At 55.3% G+C, this 23,731-nt stretch overlaps 3 long non-coding RNA genes across 3 annotated transcripts; 1 reads left to right on the top strand and 2 right to left on the bottom strand.

The window, feature by feature from the left end:
• Positions 1-234: 234 nt before the first annotated feature.
• LOC125321021 lies at positions 235-1,053 on the bottom strand. Its single transcript, XR_007201397.1, has 3 exons — positions 1,005-1,053; positions 392-427; positions 235-266 (listed from the first exon to the last, which is right to left on the bottom strand). It is a non-coding gene; the product is annotated as an uncharacterized LOC125321021 (long non-coding RNA).
• A 4,031-nt stretch (positions 1,054-5,084) lies between these two features.
• On the top strand, positions 5,085-6,923 carry LOC125321019. Its single transcript, XR_007201395.1, has 5 exons — positions 5,085-5,126; positions 5,704-5,739; positions 5,865-5,903; positions 6,301-6,369; positions 6,784-6,923. It is a non-coding gene; the product is annotated as an uncharacterized LOC125321019 (long non-coding RNA).
• A 15,212-nt stretch (positions 6,924-22,135) lies between these two features.
• Positions 22,136-23,476, bottom strand: LOC125321012. The gene is made up of 4 exons (XR_007201388.1): positions 23,364-23,476; positions 22,750-22,785; positions 22,586-22,624; positions 22,136-22,188 (listed from the first exon to the last, which is right to left on the bottom strand). It is a non-coding gene; the product is annotated as an uncharacterized LOC125321012 (long non-coding RNA).
• Positions 23,477-23,731: the final 255 nt, after the last annotated feature.

Genomic DNA, 23,731 nt, shown 5'->3' with positions numbered 1-23,731 from the left:
GGCAGGGGCTGTGGCCTGGGCCTTGCAGAGGGTGCTGGGGGGCCTGGGATGGGAATGCAACAGGGGCCCTGGGCAAGGGGTTCCCTGGGAAGGATCCGTGGGGCAGGGGAGGTGTCTGGGGTGTCAGCAGGGCTGCACTGGGCTGTGCTGGGGCAGCATGGGATGGCCTGGGGTGTGGTGGCCGTGTGAGGGGAGGGTCTGACACCGGCAGAACTCCTGGTACCCACCTGAGGCGTCTTCAGGATGTCGACATTGACTACATCCACCTGCAGAGAGACCAGGAGATCTCGCTGGTCACTGGGATGTCCCCAGTGCCAGCAAGGGATGGGGGGAACCAAAGTGCCCCCCAATTACCAGAGGGGATGCCCTCCAGTCCCAGCCCCCCACTCACCTCCTGGAGATCATCTTGGGTTCCTTCCAGGAGTGCCTGGGAAAGGACAACAAAGGCTTGGTCTGGATTGGACCTTGTGGGGCTGAGGGGGGAACACGGGTGCAGGGAGCAGGGCGGAGGCAAAGGGATGGGAATTCAGGGCCTCCAAGGAGATCTGTTTGGAGCTGGGGGAGACCCAAAGACACTGACCTGGGGTAAATTGAGGAGCCAAGGGACGTGGCTGGGGCCGTGGAAGGGGCACGGTGTAAGGTACAGGGCAGGAGAAAGGAATTATGGTGTAGGGACATGGGAGTGCAAGGGAGGGGCTTGGTGGGGAAAGAAGAACGGGGATGGGCAAGGACAAAAGCGACAGGACTGAGAGAGGGTTTGGGAGCTGGGGGTGAGTCCAGGAATGGTATCAGGAGACAGCGCTGCAGTGGCCAGGAAGAAAAGCAAAGGACTGGGGGGGGCATGGAAGGAAAGGGCTTGGGAATGGTCAGTGGGAGGGCATTTGGGGAGGCTGGCTAGGACATAGAGGAGAGAGCCAGGAGGAAATTCCTGAAGGGACACCAAAAGGGTGGGATGAGAGGCCAGAAAAGGCAGGGTGTGGGGACCTGTTTGGCTGGTGCCTCACCTTGGCCTGTGCCGGGAGGCACAGCAGGATGGAGAAGAGCAGGGCCACGCTGAGCACAGCCACCTTCATCTTCCTCTCGCACTGGGCAGCGCTGGCTGAGGCTGCACCGGGCCAGGAGCACCTTTATCCCTGCCGGGACTCCTCGCTGCACCCTCCCCGACAGCCCCCAGGCCAAAGCCCGGCTTGGCACAGCCCCCAGCCCTGGCCACAAGCCCGGCCCTGGCACAGAGTCCATCCCACCTGCGGCACGCATCCAGCCCCCTTGCCTGGCATCCCTCCAGCTTCCTGCACGGGGCAGCTGCCCCTGGAATGGCCCAGGCACCTGCGGGGGCCAAGGCCCTGGGGGGGATAGGGAGCCAAAGGCAGCTGGGGACCCTGTGGGGACAACCCCCACTCCACCACAATCCATCCTCCTGCAGCCCCCACAGCCAGATCCCCCATCTCCCGCTGCCCCTTCCCTCCCAGAGCTTTCCCTGTGGGACACCCCAGAGCTGAGCCCAGTCCCAGACCCAATATGTGGGAGAAGAACAGTGTCATGGGCAATGTGATCAACCCCATAACTGGGATCTCCAGTCACTGGAGACACTGGGGAGCGCTCAGGAGTACTGGGGGTGGTGATCAGCTGCATACAATGCTGAGGCTTGGGGAATTACTCAGGTGTGGCACTTCCTAAATTCACACCACCTCGTTTTCTTGCATTGCAGGCCTCAAACCAGTCCCATCTCCAGCCCCAGAGCAGAGTCCAGAGGGGAAGATGCCCTACCCAGACCCTCACACTGTCACACCTGGGCACACCAGAGCACCTGGGGCCCGCTCTGCACAGCTGCCCCACACATGTGTGCTTCCAGGACCCCATCTGTGGGATATGCCCACCTGTACTACCCATCCCCAACAAGGCTCAGACGCCAGCACTGTCCCTGCCTGGGACATGCCCACAGCTCCCCAAGGCCCTTGTCCCCACAGAGGGTCTCTGCAATGTCCTGGCCCTGGGCCCAGGCCAGCGCTGGACCTGAGCAGGAAGTGCCCATCCAAAGGGAAGTGGAGGAAGAGGAGCTTGTCCCCAGGCAGCCACTTGGAGCTAATTGGGCAAAGAGAGGTGTCCTGGGAGGAGGAGGGATGATGGTCCCCTGCCAGCATCTCTGATAAGCCCTGTTTGCCCAGGGCCCGAGGCACCAGGAAGACATTCAGACATTTTGGGTTGAGGGGAAGTCTGTGCATAGAGGAGCTGAAGGCAGCCTGGAAGCCTGGGCTCCCTGCAGGCCTGGCAGCAGGGAGAGCCTGTAGAGGGGGGCAGAGCTGGGGACACAGGAAGGCAGAGCCATGGGAATGTCTTTGTTTCACCATTCCTTCTCCCTGCTCTCCTGGGTCAGAGATTCCTGAGGACTGAACTTACCCTTCAAAAATGGCAACTCCACCACTCCCCTTCCTGTCCTGCTTTTCTGAAACCCCTGGAGCCATTCCCAAGAGCACTGCAACCATGGAGCCATCCCTCCATCTCTTGGAGACATCCAAGTCTCACAACCGCACATCTCTCAGTCTCTGGGTTTTCTTCCCATCCCTCATGATTTGGGATCCAGGCCCTTCAGCGAGGCATTGGAGAGTGTCTGTATCCCAGGAGGGATGCAAGAGGACACCCCCTTGACCTGTCTTGTGGCCATTTCCTGGGCTGCCTTCCTTTCCTGAATTATCCCCATGGGATCCTTGTCTTGCTGTCTGGGTGCTCTCTGGAACTCTGCCCTTCCCCTGTCGTTGCCAGTTTCAAGTCCTCCTTCCCAGGCTGGCCGGAACACGGGTGTCCCGTTTCTTGAGAGGGATCTGGTCTCTCCCAATGAGCCCCCGAGCTTCCAACAGGCTCCCACGGTTCCTCTGCAAACTCCTCCTCTGTCTGAGATGTGCCACATTCCTTCCAGCTGTGCTTCCCAGACCCATCCACTTCCAAAACCATCGAGCAGCCCCTGGGACAGGAAAATCCTGCTCTGGTTTAGTGATCTGCCTAGAAAGGTGTGAGGAGAAATCTTTTGAGGACACCCAAGCTGCAAATCAAAGGCTGTGGGTAAAAATCTGCTTTGGGTTCTGAAGCCCATGGGAGCCTTGCCTGAGGCTCAAAGATTCCCAGTGTCTCTTGCTTTGTTCTCAGGTGGATCCAGATGCCTGTCCCAGCTTCCAATGTTGCCTTTCCCTGGTCTTAAAATTAAGAACCAAACACGGTTTAAGGGAAAAAGGCTTTTTACCTTGGTATTTATTTAAGGATCTTAAGGTGCATGACTTCGTCCAGGTGGAATGCACCAAAATGCACATGGAAATGCACCCAAAATGCCCACACACGATGGATCGTGTGTACAATTTATAGACCTTGCAAATTAGCATATCTATCAAAGATTCCCCAATGAGAAGCTTAAATTAATAGTGTGATATCCCCCCATCCCGAGGAATTCCGCCCTGGATGGCCCTATCTTAGTTTGCAGAATATGTTCTAGGGAGGACCTTGGTTTCTCAGGATAGCATAGGACTTTCTGGCCCTAAGTGTGAGGCTTCCAAGATGTTTGTTCTCCTGGCTTAACGGAATATTAGGACTATGCTAAATTATCAGGCTTAAGGAACTACAAGTATGCATGCTAAAAGCACTGAGGACACATAAAAGCTATATAAAAGGGTATATAAAAGGTATAGATAAAAAAGGCAAAAAATCATCATGGCATCACCAAGAAGGAAAAACCCACAGGGAAGTGATTCCTGAGAGCTGTCCCTGGCTGTGATTCCTGTTTGACATTCCAGGGCATTAGTGAAGGGTTCTGCTTCTCTCTTTCCCAGGGACACTGTGGGTCCATCTGAGATGTGTTGTGGGCCAGCTGGGAAAGCATTTCAGGCGCCTGCCTTGACTCTTTGCTCTGGAACTTGCCCAAGGAGCTGCACATCCCTAGGAAGGCCAAGATGTCTGAATGTCTTCATGGTGCCTTGGGCCCTGGGCAAACAGGGCTTATCAGAGATGCTGGCAGGGGACCATCATCCCTCCTCCTCCCAGGACACCTCTCTTTGCCCAATTAGCTCCAAGTGGCTGCCTGGGGACAAGCTCCTCTTTCTCCACTTCCCCTTGGATGGGCACTTCCTGCTCAGGTCCAGCGCTGGCCTGGGCCCAGGGCCAGGACATTGCAGAGACCCTCTGTGGGAACAAGGGCCTTGGGGAGCTGTGGGCATGTCCCAGGCAGGGACAGTGCTGGCGTCTGAGCCTTGTTGGGGATGGGTGTACAGGTGGGCATATCCCACAGATGGGGTCCTGGAAGCACACATGTGTGGGGCAGCTGTGCAGAGCGGGCCCCAGGTGCTCTGGTGTGCCCAGGTGTGACAGTGTGAGGGTCTGGGTAGGGCATCTTCCCCTCTGGACTCTGCTCTGGAGCTGGAGATGGGACTGGTTTGAGGCCTGCAATGCAAGAAAACGAGGTGGTGTGAATTTAGGAAGTGCCACACCTGAGTAATTCCCCAAGCCTCAGCATTGTATGCAGCTGATCACCACCCCCAGTGCTCCCCAGTGCTCCCCAGTGTCTCTAGTGACTGGAGATCCCAGTTATGGGGTTGATCACATTGCCCATGACACTGTTCTTCTCCCACATATTGGGTCTGGGACTGGGCTCAGCTCTGGGGTGTCCCACAGGGAAAGCTCTGGGAGGGAAGGGGCAGCGGGAGATGGGGGATCTGGCTGTGGGGGCTGCAGGAGGATGGATTGTGGTGGAGTGGGGGTTGTCCCCACAGGGTCCCCAGCTGCCTTTGGCTCCCTACCCCCCCCAGGGCCTTGGCCCCCGCAGGTGCCTGGGCCATTCCAGGGGCAGCTGCCCCATGCAGGAAGCTGGAGGGATGCCAGGCAAGGGGGCTGGATGCGTGCCGCAGGTGGGATGGACTCTGTGCCAGGGCCGGGCTTGTGGCCAGGGCTGGGAGCTGTGCCAAGCCGGGCTTTGGCCTGGGGGCTGTCGGGGAGGGTGCAGCGAGGAGTCCCGGCAGGGATAAAGGTGCTCCTGGCCCAGTGCAGCCTCAGCCAGCACTGCCCAGTGCGAGAGGAAGATGAAGGTGGCTGTGCTCAGCGTGGCCCTGCTCTTCTCCATCCTGCTGTGCCTCCCGGCACAGGCCAAGGTGAGGCACCAGCCAAACAGGTCCCCACACCCTGCCTTTTCTGGCCTCTCATCCCACCCTTTTGGTGTCCCTTCAGGAATTTCCTCCTGGCTCTCTCCTCTATGTCCTAGCCAGCCTCCCCAAATGCCCTCCCACTGACCATTCCCAAGCCCTTTCCTTCCATGCCCCCCCCAGTCCTTTGCCTTTCTTCCTGGCCACTGCAGCGCTGTCTCCTGATACCATTCCTGGACTCACCCCCAGCTCCCAAACCCTCTCTCAGTCCTGTCGCTTTTGTCCTCGCCCATCCCCGTTCTTCTTTCCCCACCAAGCCCCTCCCTTGCACTCCCATGTCCCTACACCATAATTCCTTTCTCCTGCCCTGTACCTTACACCGTGCCCCTTCTACGGCCCCAGCCACGTCCCTTGGCTCCTCAGTTTACCCCAGGTCAGTGTCTTTGGGTCTCCCCCAGCTCCAAACAGATCTCCTTGGAGGCCCTGAATTCCCATCCCTTTGCCTCCGCCCTGCTCCCTGCACCCGTGTTCCCCCCTCAGCCCCACAAGGTCCAATCCAGACCAAGCCTTTGTTGTCCTTTCCCAGGCACTCCTGGAAGGAACCCAAGATGATCTCCAGGAGGTGAGTGGGGGGCTGGGACTGGAGGGCATCCCCTCTGGTAATTGGGGGGCACTTTGGTTCCCCCCATCCCTTGCTGGCACTGGGGACATCCCAGTGACCAGCGAGATCTCCTGGTCTCTCTGCAGGTGGATGTAGTCAATGTCGACATCCTGAAGACGCCTCAGGTGGGTACCAGGAGTTCTGCCGGTGTCAGACCCTCCCCTCGCACGGCCACCACACCCCAGGCCATCCCATGCTGCCTCAGCACAGCCCAGTGCAGCCCTGCTGACACCCCAGACACCTCCCCTGCCCCACGGATCCTTCCCAGGGAACCCCTTGCCCAGGGCCCCTGTTGCATTCCCATCCCAGGCCCCCCAGCACCCTCTGCAAGGCCCAGGCCACAGCCCCTGCCCCAGCTGTGCCTCTTGGCCAGGACCCCACTGCCTCTGGGCAGGAGCACAGCAGCTCCTGCACCCCATTGCTGCCCGCAGGCCCCTTCCCCAAGGACCCCTTTGCTTTCCCTTTTCCTCCCAGTGCAGCCCAGTGCCCCCAGTGTGTCTCTAACGCTGCCTTTGTCCCCAGCCTGCTCTGGATGAAAAGCTGGAGGCTCTTCTGCGGCAGAAGCGCCTGGCTGCTGCTCTACATGGATAGGTGAGCAACACTCGGGGGTCTCGTGGCCCCAGAGGGTCCTGGGGGTTTCTGGAGGGATCCCAGAACCTGCTGGGTGTTGCCAGAACTTGGGGACGGCAAAGGGACATGGTGGGGGGTTGTCCCAGATCCGTGTCCCAAGTGTGCTGGACAGAGCGGCCCCTAAGTCTTTCCTTGTCACTGGGGAGCTGTTGGGAACCCGACAGTCCCCATGTGGGCAGCAGGATTACCTGGAGATTTTGGGGCATCCTGGGGCTTGGGGGGGTCTTGGGGTTCTGTGGATCTGAGGAGCAAAATCCTGTCCTGGGTCTATCCAGGGCTCCAATTCCCTTCTCCTTCATGACAGGCATGGGGACGAGGACCCTCTCCCATCCCATTGGACACAGGGGGATCACATTTTGATGTCTGTGTTTTTAGATTGAACCAGGTGGGGAAAACCATGTCCTGTCCCCCTCCCGTGGAATGAGGAGATGATGATCATCCCTGGAGGAATCGCCTGATCCCCTGTGAGCCCTGGGCCTTTTTCCTCAAATGGCCAATAAACCCCTTCAGCAAATTTACACTCCGTGTCCATGTGTCTGTGTCCGGGCGTGTTTTCCAAAGGAAATTCCCCCAAATCTCCAAGAAGTTGATCCCCGAGGTGTTGTCCTGTCCCCCTGACCATCTGCACATCCCATCACTGTCTCACTGTCACCTCCACACATCTCTGAGCCTGCTGGCACCTCCCAGGTTTGCTCTGAACTCCTCCCTCCTGCTCCCCACCACCAGGAATGACCATGGGAGCTCAGACCAGGAGCACCCAGGCTAGGGATGGATAAGGGGCACCTGGCAGAGGCGGGAGGAATCCCCCATTTCAGGGGGGTTGTGGGGTGCAGGGGGAGCAGCTGAGTCCCCTCCCAGATCCAGGGCTACAAACCGGGGACAAGATGCCTCAAGTGCCTCAGCTGAATCGTTTCCCTCAGCCCCTGGCCCGGCAAGTCTCTGGCTGCAGCACAACCTCTGCAGGAGATTTTCCAATGGGAAGACAAAAGGAAGGAATTGGTCCTTCCCTCTCCCTCAGCCTTCCTCCTTGTGCTGATCTTCTTGTCATCTCTTAGCAAAACCAACCAAAACTCATCTGCAGTGAGGTGTTTCCGAGGGTCCGTTCCCAAACAGGGCCACAGGAGGGTTTTCTGCCAGGGCAGAAGTGAGACCTGTGGGATTTGGTCAGACAGTTTAAAACATGACCATTTCTAAACGCTGGAAATCCAGAGGCTACAAAAAGAAAGTCTGCAGTTGGAATGGTCCATTATCCACCCTCTTCCCGCTGCTCAGCTGGCCAAGCCCAACTCCAGAGGAGCAGATCATGGAAAGCAGAGCTGCAGGGAGTGTTGGAGACTCATTCCCAGAGAGAGAGGGAGAAAGAGTGAAATAGGGACAAGAATTCCAATTGTTTTCTTGATCACAACCACCACAAACAGCTCTGTACTCAGTGTGCAACATCCCGATGCTGAGGCACACTCCTGGTTTTTCACCACAAATTGCATCATTTTGGAAACTGTCCCTGGATTACAACAAAACCACAGGCCAAAAATTGACTCCGTTTGCTTCCTACATCAGAAATCATTAAACCTCTACCAAGATGTGTTTCCCTGCAGCAGAAAAGGCCACTTGATTCCTTTTGTGCTGACTTTCTCCTGAGTTCACGACTTCAGATCAACTGAAAGTGTCCCGCTACCACCAAAGGTGGCCGCCAACAACCAGGATCCAACCCCCGAGTCACCATCAAACGCGCTGGATCCGCGCCTTCCGCAGCCCAGCAGCAATTCCTGCCGCTGCCCCCTGCTCTGGGTCAGACCGACGGGCATGGTTCTGGTGTGTGGGGCCAGCTCCCACAGGACACAGCGCTCAGACCCGCTCTGTGTCCCGCAGCTTGGGCATCTCAGGTGCTGCTCCACAGCTGCGGGGCCTTTCTCACTCTTTTTTCACCAATGTTCCACCGCTGCTGCACTGAATCACAGAATCCCAGAATTACCCAGGTTGGAAAAGACCTGTGATATCATCCAGTCCAACCTATGACCCAACACCACCTTGTCACCAGACCATGGCAGCGAGTGCCACATCCAGTCTTTCCTTAAATACCTCCAGGGACGGCGACTCCACCACCTCCCTGGGCAGCCCATTCCAATGCCCAATCACCCTTGCTGTGAAGAAACTCTTTCTAATCTCCAGCCTAAACCTCCTCTGCTGCAGCTCAAGGCTGTGTCCTCTTGTCCTGTCTCTGGTCCCTGGGAGAAGAGACCGAGCCCCACCTGGCTGCCCCCTCCTGTCAGGGAGTTGTAGAGAGTGAGAAGGTCCCCCCTGAGCCTCCTCTTCTCCAGGATAAACAACCCCAGCTCCCTCAGCTGCTGCTCACGGGACTTGCATTCCACCGCTGTTCCACTGTTGCTCCGTGGCTGCTGCTGCTGCTGCTGCTGTTCCAGCGCAGCTGCAAAACCTCCCCTGGTGCTGCTCCCACTCCAGTGCTGCTCGTCTGTGACACTGCGGGGCCTCCTGGAACCGTGGGGACATTGTGACACCGCGGGGACACATGGAAGCAAAGGAACCCTGTGCCACTCCAGGATCTTGTGGAATCCACAGGCCCTGGGGCACTGTGGGGCCTCATGGAACCAAGGATCCATTGTGATCCCTGAGGGCCTCGTGGTTCCCAGGGAGCCTTGTGACACTGTGGGGCCTCATGGAACCAAGGATCCATTGTGATCCCTGAGGGCCTCGTGGTTCCCAGGGATCCTTGTGACACTGCAGGGCCTCATGGAACCAAAGATCCATTGTGACACTGCAGGGCCTCATGGAACCAAAGGGACCCTGTTACAATGTGAGACCTGATGGCAGAAAGGGGGAGCCTGTGACAATGTGGGGCCTCATGGAGCCAAGGCGACCCTGACATAATGTGGGACCTCGCAGCAGAAAGGGGACTCTGTAACAATGTGGGGCCTCGTGGAACCAAGGACCATTGTGACACCACAAGGGCTCATGGCACCAGAGGGATCCTGTGACACCGTGCGACCTCGTGGCCCAAAGGAGAAACCTGTGACACTGTGGGGCCTCAGGGAATCAAGGGGTCTCTGAGACACGGTGGGGGCTCCTGGTTCTCAGTCTCTTCTGACACTTGTCTCCATCTACACAGAAGCCAAACAGGGCAGCCTGAGCCTCTGCATCCAGAATATTCCCGTCTCCATGGCAGGATGCTCCTGCTCCCAGTGGTGCTGTGTGTTCCCTCTGCTCCCTGGGGGAATTGCATCCTACAAGAGACACAGCGACCACTCCGGTACCCGACACCACAGGGCAGGGCCTCCTTCTGGGTGGCAGCAGAGACATCTTTCACTCCATCAGAATGCTCAGAGCCCCGTCCAATGTGGTCTGGAATGTTTCCAGGGACGGGGCATCCACCAGCTCGCTGGCAAATCTGTGCCAGTGTTTCACCACTCTCAGCATTAGAATTTTCCCTTTTCTCTGCTCTGAACCCACTCTCTTTCAGTTGAAAACAATCTCCCCTTGTCCCCTTGGCACAGGCCCTACGGAAACATTTCTCCACATGTTTCCGAGGAGGTGCTTTGAAGTCTGAAAGGTCACACTGGGGTGTCCCCACGGCCTTTTCTGCTCCAGACTGAACAGGTCCAACTGTCCCAGCCTGTCTCTGTCACAGAGCTGCTCCAGTCCCCCGAGCATCTTGGTGGCCTCCTCTGGAAGTGTTCCACGACCTCCGAGTCTTTCCTGTGCTGAGGACCCTCTTGTCAATTGTTTTTACAGAAGACGCAGCATGGGGTGGCCCCTGCCAGGCCGCTGAGCAGGGACAAGGAGGCACTGAGGCCCCAGGGCTGCAAGGGTCACTTGTCTCCTGCTGGCCTCAGGGCCAGGGCCAGCAGCCGTGGCCAAAGTGCTGCACAAGTTGGCTCTGTCAGGGCCTTGCAGCTGCTGCCCATCCCTCTGCCCTCTGCAGCCCAGGCTGTCCCACGCTGTCCCTGCCCTGCGCCTCTGTCCCTGCAGGCTGTCCTCTTCCCCCCGGCTGCTCCAACTTGCCGGCCCCTTCCTTTGCTGGCAGCTCTGCGTCCTGCCTGCCTCTGCCTGGGCACACAAAGCCTTGGGCTGCTCCAGACTCCTTCTGGGGGACGTGTTGCAGCACAGCACTTCCCTGGGAGGGAAAGACCTTTCTCCTGGTGTCCAGTCTGGAGCTGCCCAGCTGCCCTTGGTGCCATTATTTCTTTGTCAGGCTGTTTTATACAATGAAGAAAAGCTCCTCCATCTTTGAAACCTCCCTTCAAGCCCTCCCAGGCTACTTCTCTTCTGTCCTCAGTCTCCACAGAACTGAGCCCAGGGCCCTCAGCTTCCACCTGCTGGTTTTGTGTTGAGGCCTCCAAAGCCCATCTTGGGAGATTTTTGGGTTCTCTCTAAGGTCTTTGAAAATGGAAACATAGTGATCGAGGTCCAAGATAAATGGAGTGTTATTTTTTCCCAAACCTTGCAGTGACAGAACAAGGGGCAATAGCTTTAAACTGAATGAGGGGGAATTTAGATTTGATCTAAGGAGGGAATATTTGACAGTGAGAGTGGCACAGAACTGCAGCTGTGCAAGGCAGAGAACGATGCTCCATCCCAAAATTCTTCAAGGTCAGGAGGTTTGTGCCAACCCCTCCACTCCCCAAGGATGGAATTCCTGTTGTGGGGGTTCTCTGATGTGCTGCGTGACCTCACAAAGCTTCTGGCCAGAATGTCTGCTGGGGGCCAGCCAGGCTGCTGCAGTGGCAGTGACCTCACAGCCATCACCATTCCGGCCCTGTCCCCTGGGCCTGGCTCTCCCCTTTCCTCTCTCCTGGTCTTGTCTCTGCAGGGATGAGTGGTTTTGTGATGAACACCTTGTCCCCAAGATATTCCTGAGACCAATCATTTGTCAGTCAGGCCCATGTCACAGCAGTGACCTCATTTTCAACTCGCTCAACTCCTCATCTCTGCTGGAGCCCACATTGAGCAGCCAAAGCCAGCCCCTGCTCTGGCCTTTCCCTCTGCCCTGCCCCAGGGCCTGACAGAGCCAGGCTGCCGCAGGTGACCTTGAGGTTGTGCAGGGCTCAGGCACAGGGGCTGTGCCAGACTCAGTGCTGAGCTCACACTCTGTGGGGTGGAGCAGAGCCCAGCCAGAATCACCCCCTGAAGCAGCAGCTCTGCAGTGGTGGCCACTGGGCCGGCTTGGCCAGGGAGGCTTCTGGCCATGCCCTGCAAGGAGCTGCTGCTGCCAAGGTGCCTTTGGTGTCTCAGGCTCTCCCTGGCACAGCTCCCACTCTGGCACTCTGCACTGAGGCCTTCAATGTCTTGGGCTGGCCTGGGGCTTCTCCTGCAGCAGGGTCTGCCCTGGTCATGGCACAGGAAAGGCAGTTCCTGCTGGAGCAGGAGGCTCTGCCTGGAATGGGCTCAAACAGCTCCAACAAGGCCCTGTTTGCAGAGCCCCCAGTGGGGAATGCAGAAGGGAGGTCCCGCTGCTTTTGGGTGGGAAGAATGCAGAACCCAGCCTGACTCCTCCATTTCAAAGTTCAACATCCTCAGAGGGAGCTGCAGCTGTGGCAGAGCTGGTAAAATCCCTGGAGAAAGGAACAACCAACCGAGTGACGCCACTGAGAGCTTCTCCAGAGCTGTGGAGTTGGCACAGCCTGGGCACATCTGACTGACAGGGCAGCACATCAGACTAGAAAAGCCCCGTCCCAAATTTTAATGGCAACGTCTTCTGACATTTCCCTTCTTGGGGGTGGTGGAGATCCCTCCCTGGAGTGGGGACACTCCTCAAGGTCACTGCTCAAGGCCGAGTCACAGACATTTGCCTACGGTCATTGATCTGGGTGAGTGACATCAATCTCTGCTTAAGGACTGGTTTTGCTTTAATACAAGTGCTTCAAAATTGCGTCCTAGAGCACTAGATTGTAATAGTTGTTACAGCTCCTATACTGTGCAGTACATAATTCTGATTGAGATCTTTTTCTCTAATCATGAGGGTAATCAATTAGATCTGTATTTATATAAATAGATCTGATTTGCTATTACTCATCCCGTGGGACAATTTACATAAAGCTTCAATTCCACCTGTCTAATCCTTGCCAAAAAAACCATAAACCCTTGCCAAAATCTGGGGCTGGGATTGGATCCGGCCGTTCCCAGGCTCCCCTCACTGAAGGAGTTTAGAAAGCCCGGGGGTCCTGGAGGGATTTGGGGATCTATGGGGAGTGTTTGGGGGTCCCTTCTGCGCCTCATGACCCAATGGCAGCTTCTCTAATAAACATCACCTGAAGCTCCCACTCTGCCCATGACAGGCACGCTGTGAGTGTCTGTGACATCCCGGCTCTAGGGCAGCCTGGGGACTCCTGGATGTCACCATGGAACCCCTGTGAGTGTCCGTCACCTCACGGTTCTTTAGGAGCACGGGGATTTCACCACTGGACTCCTGTCACTGACTGTGACATCCCGGCTCCTTGTCAGCATACAGACACGTCTGTTGTCACCATGGAGCCCCTGTGAGTATGTGTGAGCTCATGGCCCTTTGGAAGAAGACACCCTTTGCATTTCACATGAAACCCCTGTGACCGGGTCTTTAGCAGCCCAGAGACCCCTGAGATGTCACCGTGGAGTCCCTGTGGCTGTGTGTGACTAATGCATCTTTAGGAGCCTAGAGACCCCTAGGATATCACCGTGGAGCCTCTGTCACTGCCAGTGACCTCGTGGCTCTTTAGCAGCCTGGAGACACTTGGAATGTCACCGTGGAGCCCTTGTGAGTACCTGTGACAGATCAATGCCCCAGCAACATGAAGTCCCCTGGGATGTCACCATGCAATGGCTTTGACTGCCTCTGACCCCACGGCTTTTTATCATCCCAAGAAAAGCCTGGGATGTCACCACGGAACCCCTTTGACTGCTTGTGCCGTGGTTTAGGAATGATATTCCCCCATTTCATGCTCCTACTAAAACCGTGGCGCCTCTCACTCCCCTAATGCCTCCCATGGAAAGCACAAAAGACAAAGATCCTGGGCTGGGATAAGAACAATTTACTGGGAACAACAATGAGATAAGGAACAAACAGGAAGGGCAACAATATTGATAACAGAAGGGATAAGACAAAGAAGTTACTTACAGGGAAAACTGCAACACCACCAACCCTGCCCCTGTGTTCACCCAGGTGCCTGTGGAAAACCAGAATAAGGAGATCACCATCCAGGTGTCTTCCCAACGTGGATCACCAGGAATGTGGGTCACCAGGTCTCTTTGCAAAGTGGGTCCTCTGATGGAGGATGATGATGGGGCAGCAGACAAAGCTTTTCCTGCAGTTGGGGCGGTCCCAGGGCTTCCCTTACCGGTGGCTCTGCCGGTGATTAGTCAAGTAAGAACTCCGAGTGAAGCTCTTCCCACACTCAGGACACTTGTAGGGCCTCTCCCCAGTGTGGATGCGCTGATGGGGGACGAGGCTAGAGTTGCGGCAGAAGCCCTTCCCACAGTCGGGGCAGCGGAAGGGCCTCTCGTCTGTGTGAATCCGCTGATGCAGGAGGAGTTTGGAGCTGTCCCGACACCTCTTGCCACACTCGGGACACTCGTAGGGCTTCTCCCCGGTGTGGATCCTCTGGTGGTGAATCAGGGCCAAGCTCCTGCTGAACCTCTTCCCACATTCCCCACACTTGTAGGGCCGTTCCCCTGTGTGGGTCATCTGGTGGCGGATCAGGCTGGAGCTGACATTGAAGTCCTTCCCACATTCCAAGCACTTGTAGGGCCGTTCCCCGGTATGGATCCTCTCGTGGCGGATCAGGTGGGACCTCCAGCGGAAGCTCTTCCCACATTCACCACACTCATAGGGCTTCTCCCTATCATGAAGCTGCTCATGGACCACCAGGTCCGAGCTCTGGCAGGAGCTCCAGCTGCCATCCCGGCACAGGGTGGGTCTTTCCTCCTTGGAGCACCCTGGCCTGGGTTTGGAGCCCCTCTTTGTATGGCATCTTTGGGGCTTTTCCTTCCCGTTGCGTTCTTGTGACGTGGAGCCACTCAAAACGACCTCTTCCACAAGACTCTGTCGGGGGAATTTGCCCTTCCTGGTCTCCATCCTCAGCTCATTGTCTGGGGGAGGAAGAACAAAGAGAGGATGAGATTTGCTTCCATGTCAGAGGGAAGAGAAAGGAGATCCCCCAGTTCATCCTTGGCAGGATGGCGTCGGCAGCAGGGTTGTCCTGCAGCCAGGGGTGATGCTGGGCTGAGAGATGGAGCAGAAGAGAGGGAGAAAGGGGCAGTGACTTCCGCCTCACCTGTCTGGCTGTCCTGGGGCATCTTCCTCTTCCTCACAGCTTTCTCCTCCATCCGGCCAAGGTTTGGGAATGGGAACTCCTGCAATGGGGAAAAACAAGGTGTGAGCGCATTGGGTTGGGCGTTCCTCCTGCCCAAGTCCATCTCTAGAAGTCACCGGGCTTCTGGTGTCCATAAAAACCTCCAAAACACCAAGATTCAGTTCAAAAGAAGCCTCCTGCGAGTTCCCCCTCTCTGGTCCCTCTACTTTGAGCTTCTGGGGGCTCCCTCGTGTCCCTGCTGCTGGGGGTCCTGAATGTATTGGGTTTCCCCCACCTGCTTGGTCCCCACCCACCCCAGGCTGCCTGGCGTCCCTGGAATTACAAGGCTCCCTCCACTTTGGTCTCCAAACTTGGAGATCCTTTGTGTCCCTCTTCTCTGGCATCCCCTCACTTAGGAATGCTGGGGGGCTTTGGGAGTCCTGGGGTCCCTTCTCCCCTTATTCTCTGCTTCAGGGTGCCAGGGCTTCAAGGCATCCCCCCTTTCCCACTTGAGGGTCCTGGCAATCCTCGAGGTCCCCCCTCTCTGAGGTCCCCACTTCAGGGTGCAGGCAATCACAGGGTTCACCCTCTCCACATTCCCTCTCCTCCAGATTGCCGGCGTTCCCCCAGTCCCGATATTGTTCCTCTCTGCTCTCCTCCCTCTGCAGGTCCCAAGGTGCCCCTGCTCTGGCTCTTCTGGGGGGTCCCACAACCCCCTGGCTCTGGGCTGAAAGCAGCAGTGCCTGACCCAGGAAGGCCAACTCTCACTGTGGGGTCGGGACCTGGCATCCCCCCGCTCACCTTGGGGGCTCTGCTGGCAGCAGCTACCAGGACTGCCAGAAAAACCCTTCCTGGGGACACCCCAGCATCCCCCAGAGGATCTTTTTGCCTCAGCTTTGGAGTCCTGCAAGCTCCAAACAGCCCCTCCCAAAAAACACTGTGCTGCTTTTAAGGGAAACTGGCAGGAGAAATGAACCCGCCTCAACCACCTCAAGAGAGATTTCCGGTCAGGCTCACAATTCATTAAAGAGATTACAATAAACACAGCAATCAAGAGAAAACGGGTTTTAAGCCACAAAGACTGAGTACAACCTGGCACCGTGCTGGTCAGAGTGATGGTGGAGATCCTACCACGTGGTGGTCACAGTCTTGTCAAAAGTGCTGGTCCTGTGGAAGTTCTGCTCCTCCTCTGGATCCCTTGAGCAGCAGTGGTTTCCTAGTTCCCCCAAGCCAGGTTTTATATGCTCAGGTTCAGGTGGAAATGCTCAGTACCTCCCCCAGGTCAGGGAGGTTCACAATGGAATGATGTCACTCTCTGAGTCACAGGATATTTTGGGAGTCCTTGATTGTCTAAGTCCTTGCAGCTGCCCATTCTGCTGGTGGATAATGACCAATTAGCAGAGAAGTCCCCTCAGGCTGGGTGTGACTGCTGGTTGTTGTGGGTTTGTTTTTCTTTTCAGGAATTTTGTCCCATCTGAAAGGAAGAGGCAGTGAGGGCAGGGGGTTGCCCAGGAGACAATTAGGGGCAATTAGGAAACAAAAGAAATGGCCACGCCTCCTCACATACCATGGTGATGGCTCAGCCAGAGAAACCAGAGTTTGGAAGTGGTGGCTGGGGAGTGAGCTCTCTGGCTGGGGGGTTGGTTCTCAGCAATCGCAGAGATCCCATGAGAGGTTGGGGGCAAACCGAGACTTTGCTGATGTGTGGGGTCTGGGCTCTGCCCCCTTTGCTCGGCAATCGGAGGCACAGCGGTCACCTGTGGTGCTCGCAGTGGGTGCCTGTCCTTACCAAGATGGGGCTGCACTGTGCCTTGCTCTTGGGCTCTGCCCCCTTGTTTTACTGCTTCTCCTGGCTGCCAACACCAACTGCTGCTCAATCAGATCTGCTGCCTTCACCACTTCTGCCAGCTGCCGGTGAGTGACGCTGAGGTCCAGTGCTGCCTGATCGGACCTGCCTGCCTTTGCTGTTTGCTGCCCGCTGCCGGGGTTGGTGCTGAGACACATTGCTGTCCCGTGAGGCTGCAAAAGGAGAGCTGTCCCCTGTGCCCTCTTGCCCCAGCTGCCACTGCCAGCTGGAGAGGCTGCTGCATGGAGTTACCGAGGAAGCTGCCGCTGCTGCATCGCGTGAGCAAGAATGCTGAGAAGCGTGGAAGAAAGCTGATTACACAGGATCTGAAAACAGGAAAGGCGTCCTGTTTGTCAGGCTGCAAGCCTTCAGAAAAGAATGACAAACTGTCAAGACAACAGATTTATTAGGGGACTGTAACTGGTTTTTGAGCGAGCAGCTAAAACAGTTTCTCACACTCAAAAGTATGAACGCTCTCTAACTTTACAATAAACCTGATTCACTTACACCTACCTTGTGTCTCTTGCATCCATACATCACAATACCCAACCCGTCATCCTTCATGCTCAAGTACAAGATGGCATCACAGGTACCTGCAGGTAAGTGCAGCCATTCCTTGAGGGTTGATCAAACTTTTAGGTCAAGGGCCTTGAGGAACCCTGCTTTCAGCTCTGAATGGTCAGCCAGGTAGGTCACTTGAGGGATGGTATATGTTTTTGGGCTATCCATTTTTTGATTCCTAGAGTTTGAAGAGGGACTTTACCAATTCACTGTAACCAGAATGTGAGTTTTGTAGATAGGATGCATTTTGCTACACCAATCCAAGGGTCAATCTGCAGGCCCAGATCTTTTTCAGAGTCACCGGGGCCGGTCATGTTCAGGACTGTGCCGGTGATGGTCCAAGCAGTGCAGTTGTTGATGCTAGAAGAGTCCTTTGTTTGCTTGATGGAAAAGCCGTGGCACTCTTCCCCTTGTGTTTTGAGACCGGGGAGATTGCAGAAGGTCTCTAATATCTTGATGTTCTGCTTCATGTTTTCCCAGGAATCGCTCAATAAGACCAGATCGTCTGCAAATGCCATCGCTGTGACGCTGTTCATTCCCCAGTGGTACCCTCTGCCACTCTCTTCCAGCTTGCAAAAGGCAACATTGGGTTGCCCTGTTTGACTCACACCTGGATCTGGATGTGGTCTCTCTGTGTTTTCTTTGTGGTGATATATGTACGGATGTTCTCATACATATTGCTCACCAAGCTGATGACATGAGGCTCCACTTCCCTTTGCTGCAGACCATGTAGAATGTGCTGGTGGCTGACGGTGTCAAAAGCCTTAGTGATGTCCACAAATACAACCCCCAGCGGTTTGTGATATTTTTTGGCAGACCGAATTACTGTTTGCAGGAGTTTCACATTTTCAGAGCATCCTGCCATTCTTATAAAGCCTCTTTGCCTTGGGTTGAGGGAGCATGCTTTAGTCGACCTTGCTGTTAATATTCTGGAGAACAGTCTTAACAGGATGGAGCCAATCATGATGGGTCTCCAGTTATTAATGTCTTGGAAATGTTCTGGTTTGGTTGACTTTGGTGTTAATACAGTCCTGCATCCCCTCACCATGTCCGAGATTTTACCTGCTGTTAACCAAAGGTTGACTATCTCCATGGTCTGGGAAAACTCAGGGTCTGTCTTCTTGAGGTCCTTTAGGGTAATCCCGTCTGGACCAGGAGCTCAGCTTTTGCTCATCTCCTGCACAGTCTTCTCAGTTTCTTTGGCTGTAATTAAGTCCCTGGAAGCGCTATTGTCAGCTTTCCCATTGAATTTGCAAGTTCCCAAGGCTCTTAAACTTTCCAGGTGTTTCCCATCTGTCTTTAAATGCCACACAAATTTCACTGGGTAGAATTTTGCAGGACAGGCATTCAATGTCATGCAGAGTAATCTTGGCTGATTTCCCCCAATCTAGATGGAATAGGTGCTGGAAGTGCACCTCTCCTGATTGCTCTCTTAGTCAGCCACTTCTGGCAAGGTCTTCAGGAGTTTTCTTCCTGGGTCCCTGCTTTGTTCTTATCTCGGGCTGCTGTTCTTATCTCGGGCTGATGTTCTTATCTGGCTTATCATATTGAGGCATCTGAAGCAGCCCTGGGCTGACTCATTGACCAGTGATGTCATCTGCTGGCCATTAAGTACCTGCTTGAATGCCCATGGGAAGGAGTTGAGTTTCCCAGCTGAAAGACTTTGACTGAAAGTTCTCTGATAATGGGCCCGCAGCTGCCCTTCCCTCTGCTGGTTGATGTTCCCAGCTGTTCCTCCTCATTATCTGGCCAATGACTCATCCCAGCTGCTGTTCCCATGCCCACAGCTGGTTCCCTGGGCAGCAATCTCCTCTTATCACTCATCTGCTTCCCTGTCTTGGACAGAATGTGTTTGGCAATGAGTTTACTGATGGTTTTGTTTCCCCAAAACTGAGCCTTCAACCTTATCAGCAGATGCTCTTCCTCCTTAGACCAACACCTTTTGTGGGCGAAACATGGATTTAAAAGAAACATAAAGAGTTTAGTTATAGGCTAGCTGTGTTGCAGTTAGTTAGAAGAGGAAGGAATTTGGGCCCAGCTAGAGTTAATTAAAATGGTTAAGAGAGCTGGACCTGAAACAGTTTTCAAGATGTTAGGAATTGCTTATGGAATAATTGCTGATCTGTCATTTGTATGTTTGCTTAGCTGTGCTTAGAATGAGGAACAGAAACATTGATAAGTTGGTCTGGGGAACAAGGGCAATTACCAGTTTCCTCCCTCTGTGGGAACCTATTCAAAAGTCACGCAAGAGGAAACTTAGAGATGTGGGTGGGGATGTTGCTGGCAGGTTGTTCTCCAGCTCAGGAGGCAATGTTTCCAATGTTCCTTCCCTCTCCTTGCTGCTTTTTCCCCCGTTGTTTAGTACAAAAAGTCTCGGGAGACAGCTGTCTTCTCCCACACTTGGTTGAGTTTTAAGATGTTCTTACACCTCCCATAGCCTGGGAAAACCCTCCCAAACCGTAGGAAAACGAACACACTCCTTAGTGTCAAACACACCCGATGTGTAAAACTCCAGTGTCAGCAGTTCAAATGCATTTTCTGCTAAGTTAGGGAGGCCAGATGGTAAATTTAGAGAGCACAGGTAGGCCCTGTTTTTACACAAGGAATCTAGATTAAAAGTTTTAGATGCCAGGTCCACCCAATCAAAATGGGAAGTTTGGGTGCCGGTCAATGCCTGGTACAGGCGTATCGATGGACACATTTTAGAGATCCGGATAGTTAAAGTGTCCAAAATTTTAGGAGAGGAGGAATAAGATCGGCAGTAGACCGATCAATAAATTACCGGTTCTTGCCAGGCACAAATCCATGGGCCAGAATTCGGGTAAAAAGCTGCACGGTCCTTACATAAAATTTGTTCAACTGTTTAGCAGGAGATTGTTGACTGGAGATTCCAATGATACCATGCCGGGGCAGAAGTCGGCTTCATTACACTTCAAAGGGCATACAGTGGTACCATGAGGAGGAGCGACCTTTGCAGCAGTGCCCACTTCGTAACAGGTATCTCCTCAGAAGATGGTAGTTACGCTGGCCGCTTACTCGCGCTTCATTGAATTTCTTCACTTTGACATTCAGAGCACTGGGCAGAAATCACATGGCGTCAACACCCGCCTCGGGCCTTCACGATGCTTTGTTTTAATTAAACAGTCGGATTCCCCTGGTCCACACCAGTTCTAAGCTGGCTGCTTTCTGATGTAGGAAGCAAATAGAGTCAATTTTTGGCCTGTGGTTTTGTTGTAATCCAGGGACAGTTTCCAAAATGATGCAATTTGTGGTGAAAAACCAGGAGTGTGCCTCAGCATCGGGATGTTACACACTGAGTACAGAGCTGTTTGTGGTGGTTGTGATCAAGAAAACAACTGGAATTCTTGTCCCTATTTCACTCTTTCTCCCTCTCTCTCTGGGAATGAGTCTCCAACACTCCCTGCAGCTCTGCTTTCCATGATCTGCTCCTCTGGAGTTGGGCTTGGCCAGCTGAGCAGCGGGAAGCAGGAGGATAATGGCCCATTCCAACTGCAGACTTCCTTTTTGTAGCCTCTGGATTTCCAGCATTTAGAAATGGTCATGTTTTAAACTGTCTGACCAAATCCCACAGGTCTCACTTCTGCCCTGGCAGAAAACCCTCCTGTGGCCCTATTTGGGAACGGACCCTTGGAAACACCTCACTGCAGATGAGTTTTGGTTGGTTTTGCTAAGGGATGACAAGAAGATCAGCACAAGGAGGAAGGCTGAGGGAGAGGGAAGGACCAATTCCTTCCTTTTGTCTTCCCATTGTGTCCTGGGTTGCAGTGTATTCTATTACCATCCTCAGGAGCTGTTGAAACCAGGTGGGGCACTGTTTCCTTGCCTCCTTCCCCCAGACTATCTTTCTGTTAATTGCCCATCATTGTCCTGCCGCCTGACTCAGAGATAACTCACTCCGGACTATCTTCTGTTAATGAGCCTAATCAACACTTTGCCTCATGACTCATTACCCCATTGTGAGATGCTCCACCCAGAGGGAGGAACCAAGCATCCCATCCTGGATATAATCTGGGACTCTGACCACCAGAGACAACCCTTCCCACTGGATTTCCAGAGGACAGGAGCTACACAGCCGCCATTGGACTTTCTGAGGAAGAGCAGACTCTTTTACTACAGGATCACTGCTTCAGGGGACTGCAGCCACCATTCTACCAGACTGCTACCACCACCGTGCCTAACAGGGTGTCAGGTTGTACCTTGACTCTGTCAGTTTGACAGTGTTTTCTTTTACTTTTTTCTCCCTTTTCTTTAATTTCCATTAAATTGTTATTCTGACTTGGTGCCTCCCACTGGTTTGTTTTCAAACTAGTACACATTGGAAAGTCTCCTGCAGAGGTTGTGCTGCAGCCAGAGACTTGCCGGGCCAAGGGCTGAGGGAAACGATTCAGCTGAGGCACTTGAGGCATCTTGTCCCCAGTTTGTAGCCCTGGATCTGGGAGGGGACTCAGCTGCCCCCCTTGCACCCCACAACCCCCCTGAAATGGGGGATTCCTCCCGCCTCTGCCAGGTGCTTCTTATCCATCCCTAGCCTGGGTGCTCCTGGTCTGAGCTCCCATGGTCATTCCTGGTGGTGGGGAGCAGGAGGGAGGAGTTCAGAGCAAACCTGGGAGGTGCCAGCAGGCTCAGAGATGTGTGGAGGTGACAGTGAGACAGTGACGGGATGTGCAGATGGTCACGGGGACAGGACAACACCTCGGGGATCAACTTCTTGGAGATTTGGGGGAATTTCCTTAGGAAAGCACACACGGACACAGACACACGGACACAGAGCGTAGCTTTGCCAAAAGGGTGTATTGATTAGTCAGGGGCAAATGGCCCTGGGCTCAAAGGGTTCAGGGGATTCCTCCAGGGATGATCATCTCCTCATTCCACTGGTAGGGAAAAGGACACCATAGTCCCCACAACTTGCAATTCTAAAAGACATTCGCAGAAGGTGACCTCTGGTGCCCACTGGGACATGAGAGGGGCCTTGGCCCCAGCCCTCTCCCTGCAGGCACTGCTCACCTAGGCATCCAGAGAGGCAGCCAGGCGCTTCACCCGCAGAAGAGCCTCCAGCTTTTCATCCAGAGCAGGCTGGGGACAAAGGCAGCGTTAGAGACACACTGGGGGCACTGGGCTGCACTGGGAGGAAAAGGGAAAGCAAAGGGGTCCTTGGGGAAGGGGCCTGCGGGCAGCAATGGGGTGCAGGAGCTGCTGTGCTCCTGCCCAGAGGCAGTGGGGTCCTGGCCAAGAGGCACAGCTGGGGCAGGGGCTGTGGCCTGGACCATGCGGGGGGTGCTGGGGGGCCTGGGATGGGAATGCAACAGGGGCCCTGGGCAAGGGGTTCCCTGGGAAGGATCCGTGGGGCAGGGGAGGTGTCTGGGGTGTCAGCAGGGCTGCACTGGGCTGTGCTGGGGCAGCATGGGATGGCCTGGGGTGTGGTGGCCGTGCGAGGGGAGGGTCTGACACCGGCAGAACTCCTGGTACCCACCTGAGGTGTCTTCAGGATGTCGACATTGACTACATCCACCTGCAGAGAGACCAGGAGATCTCGCTGGTCACTGGGATGTCCCCAGTGCCAGCAAGGGATGGGAGGAACCAAAGTGCCCCCCAATTACCAGAGGGGATGCCCTCCAGTCCCAGCCCCCCACTCACCTCCTGGAGATCATCTTGGGTTCCTTCCAGGAGTGCCTGGGAAAGGACAACAAAGGCTTGGTCTGGATTGGACCTTGTGGGGCTGAGGGGGGAACCCGGGTGCAGGGAGCAGGGCGGAGGCAAAGGGATGGGAATTCAGGGCCTCCAAGGAGATCTGTTTGGAGCTGGGGGAGACCCAAAGACACTGACCTGGGGTAAATTGAGGAGCCAAGGGACGTGGCTGGGGCCGTAGAAGGGGCACGGTGTAAGGTACAGGGCAGGAGAAAGGAATTGTGGTGTAGGGACATAAGAGTGCAAGGGAGGGGCTTGGTGGGGAAAGAAGAACGGGGATGGGCGAGGACAAAAGCGACAGGACTGAGAGAGGGTTTGGGAGCTGGGGGTGAGTCCAGGAATGGTATCAGGAGACAGCGCTGCAGTGGCCAGGAAGAAAGGCAAAGGACTGGGGGGGGGCATGGAAGGAAAGGGCTTGGGAATGGTCAGTGGGAGGGCGTTTGGGGAGGCTGGCTAGGACATAGAGGAGAGAGCCGGGAGGAAATTCCTGAAGGGACACCAAAAGGGTGGGATGAGAGGCCAGAAAGGGCAGGGTGTGGGGACATATTTGGCTGGTGCCTCACCTTGGCCTGTGCCGGGAGGCACAGCAGGATGGAGAAGAGCAGGGCCACGCTGAGCACAGCCACCATCATCTTCCTCTCGCACTGGGCAGCGCTGGCTGAGGCTGCACCGGGCCAGGAGCACCTTTATCCCTGCCGGGACTCCTCGCTGCACCCTCCCCGACAGCCCCCAGGCCAAAGCCCGGCTTGGCACAGCCCCCAGCCCTGGCCACAAGCCCGGCCCTGGCACAGAGTCCATCCCACCTGCGGCACGCATCCAGCCCCCTTGCCTGGCATCCCTCCAGCTTCCTGCACGGGGCAGCTGCCCCTGGAATGGCCCAGGCACCTGCGGGGGCCAAGGCCCTGCGGGGGGTAGGGAGCCAAAGGCAGCT

This window comes from Corvus hawaiiensis, unplaced genomic scaffold (genome assembly GCF_020740725.1).
Source record: "Corvus hawaiiensis isolate bCorHaw1 unplaced genomic scaffold, bCorHaw1.pri.cur scaffold_32_ctg1, whole genome shotgun sequence".
In the NCBI taxonomy this organism is placed as follows: domain Eukaryota; kingdom Metazoa; phylum Chordata; class Aves; order Passeriformes; family Corvidae; genus Corvus; species Corvus hawaiiensis.
The sequence above is the reverse complement of the archived record's forward strand: the minus strand, read 5'-3'. Positions and strand labels throughout refer to the sequence as shown.